General features: G+C 45.3%; 1 protein-coding gene across 1 annotated transcript in view; it reads left to right on the top strand.

The window, feature by feature from the left end:
• The window catches only part of LOC117516100 (neural-cadherin-like), a 540129-nt gene that overhangs the window by 180687 nt on the left and 341282 nt on the right, over positions 1 to 18160 (top strand). The gene's annotated exons all lie outside the window — the stretch shown is intronic.

Here is an 18160-nt window from a genome sequence, read left to right as displayed (position 1 = left end):
CCAGAGGGCGCCCTGCCTGAAGTGCGGGCTTCAGGCACAAGAGGGCGCTGCCGCCACGGACACGGCCGGGAGTGACAGCTGTTACTCATTATGTCCTGACAGCTGTCACTCATTCTTCATCACCCCACTCCATAAAATCCAGACGTCATCCCCACCTCATCGCCGAGATATCATACTTCATTGGAGGTAATATCCTCAGCCTTTTTGTGATCTTTTGTAAATCAGTTTATTGTGAGTGTTTGCAGGAGTACCGGTCCTTTTTGTGGAGGCTGTGCAGAACGGCACTCTTTTTCCTCTGAGGGATCGCTGCAAGCATTGAGTGAGAGGTGGAGGTGGCATTCCCACCGCTGTTGTTACTGGGTGTACACACACCCACACTTGACTGTCTTTGTTCTTCGCCAGCAGTACCAGATCCGACAGTCGGGGACGGTGATCACCTGGGAATTCGGGACTTGGCGGCTCCAGTATTCACCAGGTTCTGTGGCTGGCAGAAATCGTGTGGTTCCGGCTCTTCTCAGGACGGACGTCTTCTATCCTCGAGCCTGCCCACACGTCACCTTTGTGGATTGACTGTAATGATATTCTGAGATTGTCTGTATGTTCGTTGTGCACAATTCACAACATTAAATTGTTACCTTTTGGCTCATCTATTGACCGTTCATTTGCACCCACAGTTGTGGGTCCGTGTCACTACACTTTCCCAACAGGATATCTCGGCCAGCGTCATGGACTCTGAGGGGCGTCACCCGGCTGTTGAACGACCAATGGGAGAGCAGGGAGCGCAGGCGTCTGCAGGAGGCATGATTGGTGAGCTGCAGCACATTCTCACCGCCTTTACGGCTCGGTTAGATCAGATGGCCGAGCAAAACATCCTCCTGAACCGCAGGGTGGAGGCTCTCTCCGCACAGATGGCGGCGAGCGCTCAGGGCGCTGCTGCAGCTCATCCTCCTGCCAACCCTGTGCAAGATATGAACGTTCCAGTGGTGGTTCAACAACCCCTCCCACCATCCCCTGAAGCATACATAAGCCCTCCTGAGCCGTACGGAGGTTGTGTGGAGACCTGCGCGGACTTTCTCATGCAATGTTCGCTCGTCTTCGCACAACGTCCCGTCATGTACGCGTCAGATGCTAGTAAAATAGCTTATGTGATTGCTCTGCTTCGGGGTAAAGCACGCGCCTGGGCTACGGCGCTCTGGGAACAGAATTCACGGTTGTTATCAGCATACACTGGGTTTGTGGGGGAGTTCAGAACAGTGTTTGATCACCCTAACAGAGGAGAGACCGCTTCAACCGTGCTGCTGTCAATGAGACAGGGACGCGAGAGCGCAGCCACTTATGCAGTCAACTTCCGCATCGCGGCTGCGAGGTCCGGCTGGAATAACGTTGCGCTCCGTGCCGCCTTCATAAACGGACTGTCGTTAGTCCTGAAGGAGCAGCTGGTAGCTAAGGAGGAACCGCGGGATTTAGATGGGCTTATCGATCTCGTTATATGGTTAGACAATCGGTTGGAGGAACGCCGTTGGGAGCGAGGCGAAGGACGTGACCGGATACGCGCCACCCCTCTCCCTTCCAGGTTCGAAAAGGGGCCGCCCTCCCCACGCTCCACAGCCGCAGCGCTCTGTGGGGCAACAGCTCCCCCTGCTGACGTTGTTAGGGAAATGCACAGGGCCAAAATGAGGAGGCTGATCCGCGGGGAGTGTTTTCTCTGCAGCTCAAAAGAGCACATACAGAAAAACTGCCCCAAACGGCCAAAAGGACAACACTCGCCCTTAGAGACTGGGCTAAGGGGGGGTCAAAACATTCAAGTGAGACACACACAGATTGCCACACGACTCCCAGTCACAATCCTGAGTGGGGATTTAACCCTTCAAGCCCCAGCACTGGTGGAGACCTACATCCGGGACTCATTAGCTGCCGGGCTGATCCAGAACTCCACCTCCCCGATGGGGGCAGGTTTCTTTTTTGTGGGCAAGAAAGATGGCGGATTCCGTCCATGCATTGATTACAGGGGGCTGAATGAGATTACGGTTCGCAATCGATACCCGTTGCCATTGTTGGATTCCGTGTTCACCCCCCTACATGGAGCCAAAATCTTTACTAAGCTGGATCTTAGAAATGCGTATCACCTGGTTCGGATCCGGAAGGGAGACGAATGGAAGACGGCATTTAACACCCCGTTAGGTCACTTTGAGTACCTGGTCATGCCGTTCGGCCTCACCAACGCCCCCGCGACGTTCCAAGCCTTGGTTAACGATGTCTTGCGGGACTTCCTGCACCGATTCGTCTTCGTATATCTGGACGATATTCTCATCTTTTCTCCGGATCCTGAGACCCATGTCCAGCATGTACGTCAGGTCCTGCAGCGGTTGTTAGAGAACCGACTGTTTGTGAAGGGTGAGAAGTGCAAGTTTCACCGCACGTCTTTGTCCTTCCTGGGGTTTATCATCTCCTCTAACTCCGTCGCCCCTGATCCAGCCAAGGTTGCGGCGGTGAGAGATTGGCCCCAACCAACAAGCCGTAGGAAGCTGCAACAGTTCCTCGGTTTCGCTAACTTCTATAGGAGGTTCATTAAGGGCTACAGTCAGGTAGTTAGCCCCCTGACAGCCCTGACCTCTCCAAAAGTCCCCTTCACCTGGTCGGATCGGTGCGAAGCCGCGTTCAAGGAGTTGAAACGACGGTTCTCTACTGCGCCAGTTTTGGTGCAGCCCGACCCTAGCTGCCAGTTCGTGGTTGAAGTGGACGCCTCTGACTCAGGGATAGGAGCTGTGCTGTCCCAGAGCGGAGAGACCGATAAGGTTCTTCACCCGTGTGCCTACTTTTCATGCAGGTTGACCCCGGCTGAACGGAACTATGACGTCGGCAATCGAGAACTCCTTGCGGTGAAAGAGGCTCTTGAGGAGTGGAGACACCTGTTGGAGGGAGCGTCTGTGCCTTTCACGGTTTTCACTGACCATCGGAACCTGGAGTATATCAGGACCGCCAGGCGGCTGAACCCCAGGCAAGCCCGCTGGTCACTGTTCTTCGGGCGTTTTGACTTCCGGATCACCTATCGCCCCGGGACCAAGAACCAGAGGTCGGATGCCTTGTCCTGGGTACACGAAGAGGAGGTCAAAACTGCACTGTCGGATCCACCGGAGCCCATCCTGCCAGAGTCCACTATCGTGGCCACCCTCACCTGGGACGTGGAGGGAGGCCCTGGCATGAAGCCCGGTCCCGGGAACTGGACCAAAAGACAAGCTATACGTCCCACCAGAGGCCAGGGCTGCAGTCTTGGACTTCTGTCACGGTTCCAAGCTCTCCTGTCATCCAGGGGTGCGAAGGACCGTGGCAGTTGTCCGGCAGCGCTTCTGGTGGGCGTCTATGGAGGCCGACGTCCGGGAGTACATCCAGGCCTGTACCACCTGTGCCAGGGACAAGGCTGACCACAGGAAGTCCCAAGGTCAGCTCCAACCGCTTCCTGTGCCTCATCGCCCCTGGTCCCACATCGGCCTGGATTTTGTCACGGGTCTCCCACCGTCCCAGGGCAACACCACCATCCTCACGATAGTGGACCGATTCTCCAAGGCGGCCCACTTTGTGGCCCTCCCGAAGCTCCCTACGGCCCAGGAGACAGCAGACCTCCTGGTCCACCACGTCGTCCGTCTGCATGGGATGCCCACTGACGTAGTCTCGGATCGTAGTCCCCGGTTTTCCTCTCACGTCTGGAGGAGTTTCTGCAGGGAACTGGGGGCCACCGTGAGCCTCTCATCCGGGTACCATCCACAGACGAACGGACAGGCAGAGCGGGCCAACCAGGAGCTGGAACAGACCCTCCGCTGTGTAACATCCGCGCACCCGACGGCCTGGAGTAACCATCTGGCCTGGATCGAGTATGCGCATAACAGCCAGGTGTCTTCTGCCACCGGCCTCTCCCCATTTGAGGTGTGTTTGGGGTACCAGCCCCCATTATTTCCCGTGGTGGAGGGAGAGGTCGGTGTGCCCTTGGTCCTGGCCCACCTTCGGAGGTGCCGTCGGGTGTGGCGCACCGCCCGTTCTGCCTTGTTGAAGGCCCGGACGAGGGCGAAGACCCATGCAGACCGCCGGCGGTCCCCGGCCCCTGCATACCAGCCCGGGCAGGAGGTGTGGTTGTCGACAAAGGACATCCCTCTGCAAGTACAGTCACCGAAACTGATGGACAGGTTCATCGGCCTGTTTCGCATACTCAAGGTCCTCAGCCCTGCCGCAGTGAAGCTCCAGCTCCCAGCTTCACTGCGGATCCACCCGGTGTTCCACGTCTCCAAACTCAAACCATACCACACCTCATCCCTCTGTGCTCCCGGTCCGGCGCCGCCTCCTGCCCGGATCATTGACGGGGAGCTGGCTTGGACGGTGCGCCGGCTGCTGGACGTCCGTCGAATGGGCCGGGGGTTCCAATATCTGGTGGACTGGGAGGGGTATGGACCCGAAGAATGCTCCTGGGTGAAGAGGAGCTTCATCCTGGATCCGGCCTTCCTGGCCGATTTCTACCGCCGACACCCCGATAAACCTGGTCGGGCGCCAGGAGGCACCCGTTGAGGGGGGGGTCCTGTTGTGTGGGCCGCCAGAAGAGGAAGTACTGCTGGCCCACCACCAGAGGGCGCCCTGCCTGAAGTGCGGGCTTCAGGCACAAGAGGTCGCTGCCGCCACGGACACAGCCGGGAGTGACAGCTGTTACTCATTATATCCTGACAGCTGTCACTCATTCTTCATCACCCCACTCCATAAAACCCAGACATCATCTCCACCTCATCGCCGAGATATCATACTTCATTGGAGGTAATATCCTCAGCCTTTTTGTGATCTTTTGTAAATCTGTTTATTGTGAGTGTTTGCAGGAGTACCGGTCCTTTTTGTGGAGGCTGTGCAAGACGGCACTCTTTTTCCTCTGAGGGATCGCTGCAAGCATTGAGTGAGAGGTGGAGGTGGCATTCCCACCGCTGTTGTTACTGGGTGTACACACACCCACACTTGACTGTCTTTGTTCTTCGCCAGCAGTACCAGATCCGACAGTTGGGGACGGTGATCACCTGGGAATTCGGGACTTGGCGGCTCCAGTATTCACCAGGTTCTGTGGCTGGCGGAAATCGTGTGGTTCCGGCTCTTCTCAGGACGGACGTCTTCTATCCTCGAGCCTGCCCACACGTCAACTTTGTGGATTGACTGTAATGATATTCTGAGATTGTCTGTATGTTCGTTGTGCACAATTCACAACATTAAATTGTTACCTTTTGGCTCATCTATTGACCGTTCATTTGCGCCCCCTGTTGTGGGTCCGTGTCACTACACTTTCCCAACAATACCTTCTTCTTTCTTGTCATATGTTTTATTTATTTGTGTGAAAGCTACATGCCTGAAGGTTAAGCAGGTTTTGTGACACTCAGCGGCAATCAGGAATCAAACCCACCAACACTTTGCTTAAATCATAACCCACTCAGTTCATTTTTTGTTGCCATTAATTACCAGGATGTTATGTAATTTTCATAAAACATCATGTGATTGGAGAAGGTATCCAAGCACTGGTTTAACTAGTAGTCTCACAACCTAACAAACAGAACATCATACAAATATTACATTTCCTACTACGTAGAGTTACATCCCCCTGCTTTGCACCAACTATTACAGCATGTGGTAGTTACCAGTTTGGACTATGAATTATAAGTTTAAGTTTGGTTTTCAGGTTACAGTTATACAAAGGTTAGATTTGGCTTAGGCAAGAGTCACCAACCTTGTTCCTGGAGAGCACCCTGCCCCGCATGTTTTCTAACACTCCCTGTTCCACTTTCAGGCAATTAACTCTATCAGGTGTGCTCAGCCAATCGAGAGCTGGAAAACACCACTTTTCAAAAAATCAGGCACAACTTGAGTAGGTAGATGTGGAAAACATGCAGGGCAGGTGTTCTCCAGGAACAGGGTTGGTGACTCCTGGGCTAAGGGGTCACCAACCAAAGGTTAAGGGTAGAATCAGGCTGAGGTAATTGTCAGCTTAAGGTTGCGTTTAGGTTAAGGTTCAGGTTACAGTTATACAAAGGTTAGAGTTAGGCTAAGGTAAGACATATACTCAACAAAAATATAAACGCAACACTTTTGGTTTTGCTCCCATTTTGTATGAGATGAACTCAAAGATCTAAAACTTTTTCCACATACACAATCTCACCATTTCCCTCAAATATTGTTCACAAACCAGTCTAAATCTGTGATAGTGAGCACTTCTCCTTTGTTGAGATAATCCATCCCACCTCACAGGTGTGCCATACCAAGATGCTGATTAGACACCATGATTAGTGCACAGGTGTGCCTTAGACTGCCCACAATAAAAGGCCACTCTGAAAGGTGCAGTTTTGTTTTATTGGGGGGGGATACCAGTCAGTATCTGGTGTGACCACCATTTGCCTCATGCAGTGCAACACATCTCCTTCGCATCATCCATGAAGAGAACACCTCTCCAACGTGCCAAATGCCAGCGAATGTGAGCATTTGCCCACTCAAGTCGGTTACGATGACGAACTGGAATCAGGTCGAGACCCCGATGAGGACGACGAGCATGCAGATCAGGTTCCCTGAGACGGTTTATGACAGTTTGTGCAGAAATTCTTTGGTTATGCAAACCGATTGTTTCAGCAGCTGTCCGAGTGGCTGGTCTCAGACGATCTTGGAGGTGAACATGCTGGATGTGGAGGTCCTGGGCTGGTGTGGTTACACGTGGTCTGCGGTTGTGAGGCTGGTTGGATGTACTGCCAAATTCTCTGAAACGCCTTTGGAGACAGCTTATGGTAGAGACATGAACATTCAGTACACGAGCAACAGCTCTGGTTGACATTCCTGCTGTCAGCATGCCAACTGCACGCTCCCTCAAATCTTGCGACATCTGTGGCATTGTGCTGTGTGATAAAACTGCACCTTTCAGAGTGGCCTTTTATTGTGGGCAGTCTAAGGCACACCTGTGCACTAATCATGGTGTCTAATCAGCATCTTGATATGGCACACCTGTGAGGTGGGATGGATTATCTCAGCAAAGGAGAAGTGCTCACTATCACAGATTTAGACTGGTTTGTGAACAATATTTGAGAGAAATGGTGATATTGTGTATGTGGAAAAAGATTTAGGTCTTTGAGTTCATCTCATACAAAATGGGAGCAAAACCAAAAGTGTTGCGTTAGGTTAAGGTTAGAGTTAAGCCTGATTTATTCTACTTCATCTCCACTGCTCCACAGCCAAGCAGAGCCCCCTGCATCACTGCCAAGCCCCTCTCCGTAGCCTTGACATGCACCTCCCAAAAATTGAAGCTACACGTCAAAACAACGGAGACCATACGGGCTGTGATTAGTCACTTTTATGGTCTCACTCCTTGATCTCTCGTCATGTTTAAAAGTTTTTGCAGTGCGTATGCCGATTACATTTGGATCCTGAAACAAATAGATGAATGTTTGGCAGATGTCCACAAATATAGCCACCTTTACAGCACGGTGTCAAAAAACTACAACAATGCTCAAATGACCAGCAGTTCATGGAGGGAAACTACACGTAACGTTGGTTTGGAGGTCGATGATTGTATAAAGAAGTGGAGGCTGCTAAGGGACAAACTAGTCCAGAAAAAAAAAAAAAAAAAGACCAGCAGCAGTGGTGGTGCAGGGGGAAAGGAAGTCCCTGCTTTGTTCTTCCATTGAGCCCCATACTGTTCCAAAGGTTAATTGCATTGCAACACCCACCAAGGTGACGAAGAACTTTGGAAGCGTCACGCCCACGTCAACATGATTGCATGGCCACGGAGTTATGGAGTTACAAAAGCATAAATCAGGCTTTAGGCTTCGGTTAGTTTTAGGGGGAGCACGGTGGCTCAGTGGTTATCATGCTTGTCTCACAGCAAGAATGTCTGGGGTTCAGTTCCACCCATGTCAAGTTTCTTTCTTTGTGGAGTTTGAATTATTTCCCCACATCTGTGTGGGTTTCTCCAGGAACTCCGCTTTACTCCCACTATAATATAAAAAAAAAAAAAAACCAAAAAGATGCACAGCAGGGCTATGCTCCATTTTGCTCTTGACCAAGGCAGTGTCTCTTAATCTACAGTTGTTCCCCAAACACAAGACTGTGGCTGTTCTCTGCTTCTTGTGCATCGATGCATCAAATGCAGAGGACAAATTTTATTGTATGTATCAATGTATGTTCAGTGACAATAAAGGTCCATTACATTTTTGTTAAATTTAGGTTCAGGTTAAGCTTTAATTAGGGTAAGGACAGAGCTTGGTTAAGTATGGCTATAAGTTAAGGTTAGAGTTATATAAAGGTTAGGGGAAGGCTAAGATATAGCTTAGGTTAAGGATATTTAGTTTTATTTTTGTTGTGTGTGCATGTGTGTGTCTGTCCAGGGCCGCTGCTAAGGTTTTGGAGGCCCTAAGCATAACTGGTCAGGGAGGCCCCCCCCCCACCCCCATACAATCAATCAATCAATCAATTTTTTTATATAGCGCCAAATCACAACAAACAGATGCCCCAAGGCGCTTTATATTGTAAGGCAAGGCCATACAATAATTATGTAAAACCCCAACGGTCAAAATGACCCCCTGTGAGCAAGCACTTGGCTACAGTGGGAAGGAAAAACTCCCTTTTAACAGGAAGAAACCTCCAGCAGAACCAGGCTCAGGGAGGGGCAGTCTTCTGCTGGGACTGGTTGGGGCTGAGGGAGAGAACCAGGAAAAAGACATGCTGTGGAGGGGAGCAGAGATCGATCACTAATGATTAAATGCAGAGTGGTGCATACAGAGCAAAAAGAGAAAGAAACAGTGCATCATGGGAACCCCCCAGCAGTCTACGTCTATAGCAGCATAACTAAGGGATGGTTCAGGGTCACCTGATCCAGCCCTAACTATAAGCTTTAGCAAAAAGGAAAGTTTTAAGCCTAATCTTAAAAGTAGAGAGGGTGTCTGTCTCCCTGATCTGAATTGGGAGCTGGTTCCACAGGAGAGGAGCCTGAAAGCTGAAGGCTCTGCCTCCCATTCTACTCTTACAAACCCTAGGAACTACAAGTAAGCCTGCAGTCTGAGAGCGAAGCGCTCTATTGGGGTGATATGGTACTACGAGGTCCCTAAGATAAGATGGGACCTGATTATTCAAAAGTAAGTAAGAAGAAGAATTTTAAATTCTATTCTAGAATTAACAGGAAGCCAATGAAGAGAGGCCAATATGGGTGAGATATGCTGTCTCCTTCTAGTCCCCGTCAGTACTCTAGCTGCAGCATTTTGAATTAACTGAAGACTTTTTAGGGAACTTTTAGGACAACCTGATAATAATGAATTACAATAGTCCAGCCTAGAGGAAATAAATGCATGAATTAGTTTTTCAGCATCACTCTGAGACAAGACCTTTCTGATTTTAGAGATATTGCGTAAATGCAAAAAAGCAGTCCTACATATTTGTTTAATATGCGCTTTGAATGACATATCCTGATCAAAAATGACTCCAAGATTTCTCACAGTATTACTAGAGGTCAGGGTAATGCCATCCAGAGTAAGGATCTGGTTAGACACCATGTTTCTAAGATTTGTGGGGCCAAGTAGAATAACTTCAGTTTTATCTGAGTTTAAAAGCAGGAAATTAGAGGTCATCCATGTCTTTATGTCTATAAGACAATCCTGCAGTTTAGCTAATTGGTGTGTGTCCTCTGGCTTCATGGATAGATAAAGCTGGGTATCATCTGTGTAACAATGAAAATTTAAGCAATACCATCTAATAATACTGCCTAAGGGAAGCATGTATAAAGTGAATAAAATTGGTCCTAGCACAGAACCTTGTGGAACTCCATAATTAACTTTAGTCTGTGAAGAAGATTCCCCATTTACATGAACAAATTGTAATCTATTAGACAAATATGATTCAAACCACCGCAGCGCAGTGCCTTTAATACCTATGGCATGCTCTAATCTCTGTAATAAAATTTTATGGTCAACAGTATCAAAAGCAGCACTGAGGTCTAACAGAACAAGCAGAGATGAGTCCACTGTCCGAGGCCATAAGAAGATCATTTGTAACCTTCACTAATGCTGTTTCTGTACTATGATGAATTCTAAAACCTGACTGAAACTCTTCAAATAGACCATTCCTCTGCAGATGATCAGTTAGCTGTTTTACAACTACCCTTTCAAGAATTGTTGAGAGAAAAGGAAGGTTGGAGATTGGCCTATAATTAGCTAAGATAGCTGGGTCAAGTGATGGCTTTTTAAGTAATGGTTTAATTACTGCCACCTTAAAAGCCTGTGGTACATAGCCAACTAACAAAGATAGATTGATCATATTTAAGATCGAAGCATTAAATAATGGTAGGGCTTCCTTGAGCAGCCTGGTAGGAATGGGGTCTAATAAACATGTTGATGGTTTGGATGAAGTAACTAATGAAAATAACTCAGACAGAACAATCGGAGAGAAAGAGTCTAACCAAATACCGGCATCACTGAAAGCAGCCAAAGATAACGATACGTCTTTGGGATGGTTATGAGTAATTTTTTCTCTAATAGTTAAAATTTTGTTAGCAAAGAAAGTCATGAAGTCATTACTAGTTAAAGTTAATGGAATACTCAGCTCAATAGAGCTCTGACTCTTTGTCAGCCTGGCTACAGTGCTGAAAAGAAACCTGGGGTTGTTCTTATTTTCTTCAATTAGTGATGAGTAGAAAGATGTCCTAGCTTTACGGAGGGCTTTTTTATAGAGCAACAGACTCTTTTTCCAGGCTAAGTGAAGATCTTCTAAATTAGTGAGATGCCATTTCCTCTCCAACTTACGGGTTATCTGCTTTAAGCTACGAGTTTGTGAGTTATACCACGGAGTCAGGCACTTCTGATTTAAAGCTCTCTTTTTTAGAGGAGCTACAGCATCCAAAGTTGTCTTCAATGAGGATGTAAAACTATTGACGAGATACTCTATCTCACTTACAGAGTTTAGGTAGCTACTCTGCACTGTGTTGGTATATGGCATTAGAGAACATAAAGAAGGAATCATATCCTTAAACCTAGTTACAGCGCTTTCTGAAAGACTTCTAGTGTAATGAAACTTATTCCCCACTGCTGGGTAGTCCATCAGAGTAAATGTAAATGTTATTAAGAAATGATCAGACAGAAGGGAGTTTTCAGGGAATACTGTTAAGTCTTCTCTTTCCATACCATAAGTCAGAACAAGATCTAAGATATGATTAAAGTGGTAGGTGGACTCATTTACATTTTGAGCAAAGCCAATAGAGTCTAATAATAGATTAAATGCAGTGTTGAGGCTGTCATTCTCAGCATCTGTGTGGATGTTAAAATCGCCCACTATAATTATCTTATCTGAGCTAAGCACTAAGTCAGACAAAAGGTCTGAAAATTCACAGAGAAACTCACAGTAACGACCAGGTGGACGATAGATAATAACAAATAAAACTGGTTTTTGGGACTTCCAATTTGGATGGACAAGACTAAGAGTCAAGCTTTCAAATGAATTAAAGCTCTGTCTGGGTTTTTGATTAATTAATAAGCTGGGATGGAAGATTGCTGCTAATCCTCCGCCCCGGCCCGTGCTACGAGCATTCTGACAGTTAGTGTGACTCGGGGGTGTTGACTCATTTAAACTAACATATTCATCCTGCTGTAACCAGGTCAAATTGATTTGATTTGATTTGAATCCAAACAGTGTGGCCCGTGAACTTTCATGTATGAAGATGCCCTAAAGGCTCGTTTTGGCTTCATTTATGTAAAAAAAAATTATATGCGCATTTCCAACTATGCAACCATCACTGCCCACATACTTCCAGTTGTAGGTAGAGTCCTGAAAAACAATACTCAATTAAAAGTATAATTGTGCCATGAGATAGGCTGGCATTCTGTCCAGGGTGTACCCTGGCTCATGCCTTATGACTGCTGAGATAGGCTCCAGCCATCCAGTGACCCTAAATTGGTGTAAGAAAGTCGGTTGTAGAAAGTGTTTGGATGGAAGTATATCGGTGCCATAAAAAAAAAAAAGATAAAGACTCTGCTAAAAATGAAAGTTCCAATTTGAGAAATCGGTTCATGTAAAAGTAAAAAAGTGCCAAATTAATAAATTGCTCAAAGTACAAGGGTGGTGGCCCAGTGATTAAGTTTGCTTGCTTCCAGTGTGGAAGGTTCCTGGTTCAAACCCCACACCTCCCCATTCTTTAGTATAGAAGGGCATCTGGCATAAAGCTTGTGCCATATCAACACGCAGAGTCACCTCTGATCTGCTGTGGTGACCCCAAGGGAAAAACAGGGGAGATGCCAAAGGGACCTTCTTCAATCCTAGACCTGTGAGGTGGACTGTTAACACTCCAGCAAGGTAGAACATTTATGTTAGGGTTGGGATGACAAATGACAACAGTCAACAAGTTTGGTACCATTTGGCAGCATGGTGACTTAGTTGTTGTTGCCTCACAGCAAGAAGGTCATGGGATTGATTTCCACCTGTGGCCTTTCTGTGTGGAGCTTGCATGTTCTCCCTGTGCTTGCGTGGGTTTCCTCCGGGTGCTCCGGTTTCCTCCCACATTTAAAAAGACATACAAGTTAGTTGAATTGGAAACTTTATAATTGTCCAGGTCTCCCTTGCAAAGAGGTCTTGATCTCAATGGGAATACCTAGTTAAATAAAGGTTAAATTAAAATTAAATAAGTCATCAACTAGTCAATGACTAATGTGGCAATAAATTAATAAGGTCAAATGTAAGCAGTGAAACTCTGAATTGACTTTTAAAAAAAAACAACAGCTATAGAACTACAAGTTGAAAAATACAGCATTTGCACAGTGAACTACATGGAACCAATGTTTGTGGTTCTACTAAATGCAAAATATTTACGAGGTCTGTCCATAAAGTATAGGTCCTTTTTATTTTTTTCAAAAACTATATGGATTTCATTCATATGTTTTTACGTCAGACATGCTTGAACCCTCGTGCGCATGCGTGAGTTTTTCCACGCCTGTCGGTGACATCATTCGCCTGTGAGCACTCCTTGTGGGAGGAGTCGTCCAGCCCCTTGTCGGAATTCCTTTGTCTGAGAAGTTGCTGAGAGACTGGCGCTTTGTTTGATCAAAATTTTTTCTAAACCTGTGAGACACATCGAAGTGGACACGGTTCGAAAAATTAAGCTAGTTTTCAGTGAAAATTTTAACGGCTGATGAGAGATTTTGAGGTGATACTGTCGCTTTAAGGACTTCCCACGGAGCGAGACGTCGCGCAGCGCTCTCAGGCGCCGTCGTCAGCCTGCTTCAAGCTGAAAACCTCCACATTTCAGGCTCTATTGATCCAGGACGTTGTGAGAGAACAGAGAAGTTGCGGCGGCACAGGAAAAACACCTCCGTGTTGATAACCATTTGTAAAATCCAGGCGGCTTTTGATGGCTTTCAGTGGAGTGAGTATATGAGAAATTGTTTAACAGCTGGACATGTTCCAACTTGTCCTTAAGGCTTCCAACGGAGGTGTTTTTCCTGTGGCGGAGCCTCGCGGCGGCTGCGAGACAACGCTGCAATCCGCCCGCACGTCTTTCATTAAAAAAATCTCCTTTAACAGTGGAATATCCGGATAAAATGCTGAAACCAACTTCTTCTGAAACTTCTCTGTGGATAACTGGCTACAAAATCTAATTATTCAAGTAAGAATAGAAATTCAGTTTTGAAAAAGGAGTATGAAACGTGGTTGTTCCTCTAACACAAAAAAACTTTTTTTTTTCTCATGTATGTTACTTCTAACATGTTGCTACCCACGTCATTCATGTTGACACAGATGTGAAACAATACATCCATTAGAGGGCAGTGCTGAAGCTCAAATGGTTCTGACATCATCAGACATTGGCAACGGTAATGTATCTACAAAAAAAAAGTGAAGGTAGGGATGTTGACGGAGGTGGTCTATGAGGCCAGAAATCATGGAGGTGGATAGTTCATTGTTCAATGGCAAAAATAATGATGACATTTAATGATAAATTTTTAACAGTGTATGTGTATTGTTAAAATTTTGCCCAATCGGTAAGGGTCTTCATCATATTTGTTGAACAATCATCTACAGTTCTGTTCGGTCATTTACATACAGTCATCATGCACATGAATGTTATGGTAATTTTTGGCTTTTAATTATATCCTTGAACTGTTCTTTTGTCAAGGTGGAATGATTGGATATTATACATCATGAATGACTTTAAAAACAAGAACTGGGTGCACAAGTTTGAATTTATTTTGGATATTCTTTTTATCACACAGGGTCAAAATTATACAGGCAGGATCAAATATATACATACATTCACTTAAATCTTTTAACAAGTGATACTGAAGGTTTTACAATGTCTTTTAGCGTGACAAAACCAAGGCCTATTAATTCCTCATTGATGGTCAGAATTGACTACAAGCAGTAGTTTCTCTTTGCCAGCATAAAAAGGATGTGTTTGACAGCACTCGTTGGACTGATCAATACTCAGAACAATAGGGAGCCATTTCTAAACTGCAGATTCCAAAATCATCAGTTCAAGCAACTGTACATAAGTACTAGTTAGTCGGATGTGTCACCGCGTTGCCAAGGTCTGGAAGAAGACACAATCTGTCACCCTCAGATGAGAGGAAATTGGTTAGAATGTTCAGGAACAACCCAAGACCCACCAAGGCTCAGGCCTCCCATGAACTGGAAACTGCTGGAACACCAGTTTCACCGTTCACTGTGGTGTAAGTTTTCCCTTGTCATGGACTGACAGGGAGCCAATCAAGAAAGAAGCCCCTGCTCTAAAATTGAAACCTTCAAGCTGGACTTAAATTTGCAGCTGCCCACATGTGTATTCAGACAAGACAAAGATTGAGCCATTTTGGCCACAATGACAAGAGTTATATTTGGATGAGTAAAAGTGTAGCTTTCAAATCTAAAAATACTGTACCAACTGTCAAGCATGGTGGTGGTAGCATTATGTTCTTGGTCTGTTTTCCTGCCAGTGGTACACTGTAAAATATAATAAGTTGACTGCACTTAAAAAAAAAACTTGCGAAAACTTGCTGCTTAAAAAAGTAATTTATGTTGGTTTAAATTAATCAGATTTGATTAACTTAGTTATTGTGAGTGTGCAGTACTCAAATTAATTTAAATAACTAGATAATAGTAAAGTAGAGAAGCTTGAATCTTCAACTGGACTGGGTTGCTTGACGTGAGGACGTTTTGCTTCAAATCGCAGAAGCTTCCTCAGCTAAAATTCTTGCTCTGGTAGTCTGACTTCTGTCTTGACTCTTGTAGAGAAGAATAAACAGAAGCCACAAAAGCTGGAGTTTTATACCTAACCAGACCCCTCCTACCGATAGGCAGAATGCTATAGGCTAGTGACTAAACAATAGCTCTAATTAGCACTTATTGTGCTCTAGTTAGCACCCTCCTAATGACAGGGCAGCTGTCCATCCTAATGATGGGACAGACGCCTCTCCTGATGGCTCCCTTGACGACTCCATCCGACGGCATCCGTCCCATCATTAGGAGGGACAGCTGCCCTGTCATTAGGAGGGTGCTAACTAGAGCCCAAGTGTTGCTAATTAGAGCTATTGTTTAGTCACTAGCCTATAGCAGTCTGCCTCTCGGTAGGAGGGGTCTGGTTAGGTTTAAAACTCCAGCTTTTGTGGCTTCTGTTTTGTGGCTTCTGTTTATTCTTCTCTACAAGAGTCAAGACAGAAGTCAGACTACCAGAGCAAGAGTTTTAGCTAAGGAAGCTTCTGAAATTTGAAGCAAAATGTCCTCGCATCAAGCAACCTAGTCCAGTCGAAGATTCAAGCTTCTCTACTATGGAAACCACCTGGACAACTGAGAGCCTACACAGAAACAGATAATAGTAACTTGTTCATTTTGATTTAGCAGTACTCAAATAAACTTAAAAAGCTAGATTATAGTAACTTGTTTATTTTGAGTTTGCAGTACTGAAATAAATTAGATTACATTAACGTATTTACTGTGAGCATCCAGTACTCAAGTGACAGCTTAATTCTCTTTAGTTTTGCTCATTCATCATATCCAGGTAAACATAATTTTCCTGAAGCTACAGCAGAAGCTACAGCTAACTATTAACTTTTAGTATTGACTCCGGTACACTGTCAGCTACTGACAAGCCAGTTTTACGTTTAAGCACCGATAATGCTTCTGAGTAAGATCAAAGGCGATCACAAACCCAACACAAACAACGAGTCAGAGCTTCTGTCTTTGAGTGCCCTGCCCACTGCTGTAAGGAAGAGTGATTTACTTTCAACATGGAACAGTACTGATGTGCCACAGAAGACATTAAAAGCAAAGCAGTTTTGACTTATGGTTTTGATTTATAAACCAAACCAATTCCAGACAGTTTATCAGCAATAAGTAAAAACAGGTTGGAGGTAGTCCAAACATGGGCTCACCATAGATGGGAATGCGTGACGTAAATGATTCAGATCTGTGCATGTCTGAAAGAACGCCCCAAACGACACTAGGTACGAAAAATTATTTTTTTCTAATTTGGCTTAAATGGGATATATCAAGTAAAGCATGTCTTCCAATCTCAAAGTACTACTTATTTATTTAAAATGAGTGTTCATAACAGGTTGATGAAAACTGAGTTTGGTTAAGTTATCATACTTAATTCATTTGTATGTTAGCATTTACAGTGTATAGTGATAAATTGCACAAAGTGGATCGAATAATGAAAAACAAGGACTACCTCCAAATTCTTCAACGTCATCTCAAATCAAATGCTAGGTGGTTGAAATTAGCTGCAATTGGGTGTTCTAACAGGACAATGATCCCAAACACACAAAATTGGTTGTGGGTTGGATATTACAAGAGATTTGTAATGGCCTTCCCAAAGCCCCTACCTCAACCCTGCTGAAAATCTGTGGGCTATGATGAAAAGCCAGGTTTATGCCAGGAAACCAACCAATTTAAATCAACTCTACCAATTCTGCCAAGAAGAGTGGTCAAATATCCAAACAAAATTATACTAGAAGCTCATTGATGGCTACCAAAAGCATTTAGTGAAGGTGCAGCTTGCTAAGGGATATTTAACCAAATATTAGTGGGGGTGTATGTTTATATATCCGACTGTATGTATAATTTTAACCCTGTGTGGGTTAGCGAAGAGACCACATAAATTCAAACTGTGGCACCCAACTCTTGTTTTTTTAAAGTCATAAATGTTGTATGCTGTACAATTATTCCACCCTGTCAAAAGAACAGTTCAAGGACACCATTAAAAGCCACAAATTACAATGATTCATTCCTATGATAACTGTATGTAAATATCCGACACTGCCTCCATGATTTCTGGTGATTCTGCTCCGTTGTTTTGATATCTGTAAATTTTCTGAGAATGGACACAAATAGGGACTAAATTAATGCAGGGCATGGACAAAAGGCTCCACCCATATCCCTATTTCACACTACATATAAATGACCCCCACAGCAGATCGAATATGAATCTGCATGTTGATTTGGCACAAGTTTCATGCCTGACGCAACCATACATTAAATGGAGAATGGGCACAGGTGGTCTTGAACCAGGAACCTTTTGTTGTGGAAGCAAAAACACTGACTACTTGTCCACCACGCTGCCTGTGATGGCCTCCCATTCTATGTTTATATGAAAACACATCAGTTAGTTGTTGCTGCTAATTACACACTAATGAACAGATGGTCATGAATGCTGTATTCCATTTATGCCCACTGTAGCTTTATCATTGAAATGTTAGTAAATGGACAGTGATACGACGCAGTCTGTCTCTCAGGAAGTTGTTTTTATAGTTAGTATGATCTAGCAGTTAACCATGTAAAATACTGAATCTTCAGGCACGACGGGTTCTTAATCTTAAAACATCAGTCACCGTATTTTGTGTCCTTTACAATATTATTTAGAGATTTTGTTCCCCCAATTATTATGTCAGACTCTTGATAGCAGCTTTAGGGGGGCCAAATCTCTGTCTGCTCAGCTACACGCTGCGTGGTTTGAGTTGGAAACTGGAAAAACCCTATCCCAGCTATTTCAGGACTATTACTCAGCTGTCACTTCACACTTTACACACAGTGGTGACAGAGAGCTTGTAGGGTGGAGAGCGGCTGAGGACCTTTGTGGAAAACACACACAGTGAGGCACACATGCTCAGAACATTTCTATTTTTGACTTGGAAAGTCATGA

Source organism: Thalassophryne amazonica, chromosome 8 (assembly GCF_902500255.1).
Source record: "Thalassophryne amazonica chromosome 8, fThaAma1.1, whole genome shotgun sequence".
NCBI classification, from domain to species: Eukaryota; Metazoa; Chordata; class Actinopteri; order Batrachoidiformes; family Batrachoididae; genus Thalassophryne; species Thalassophryne amazonica.
Note: the sequence above shows the minus strand (reverse complement) of the source record. Positions and strands in the feature narration are given on the sequence as shown.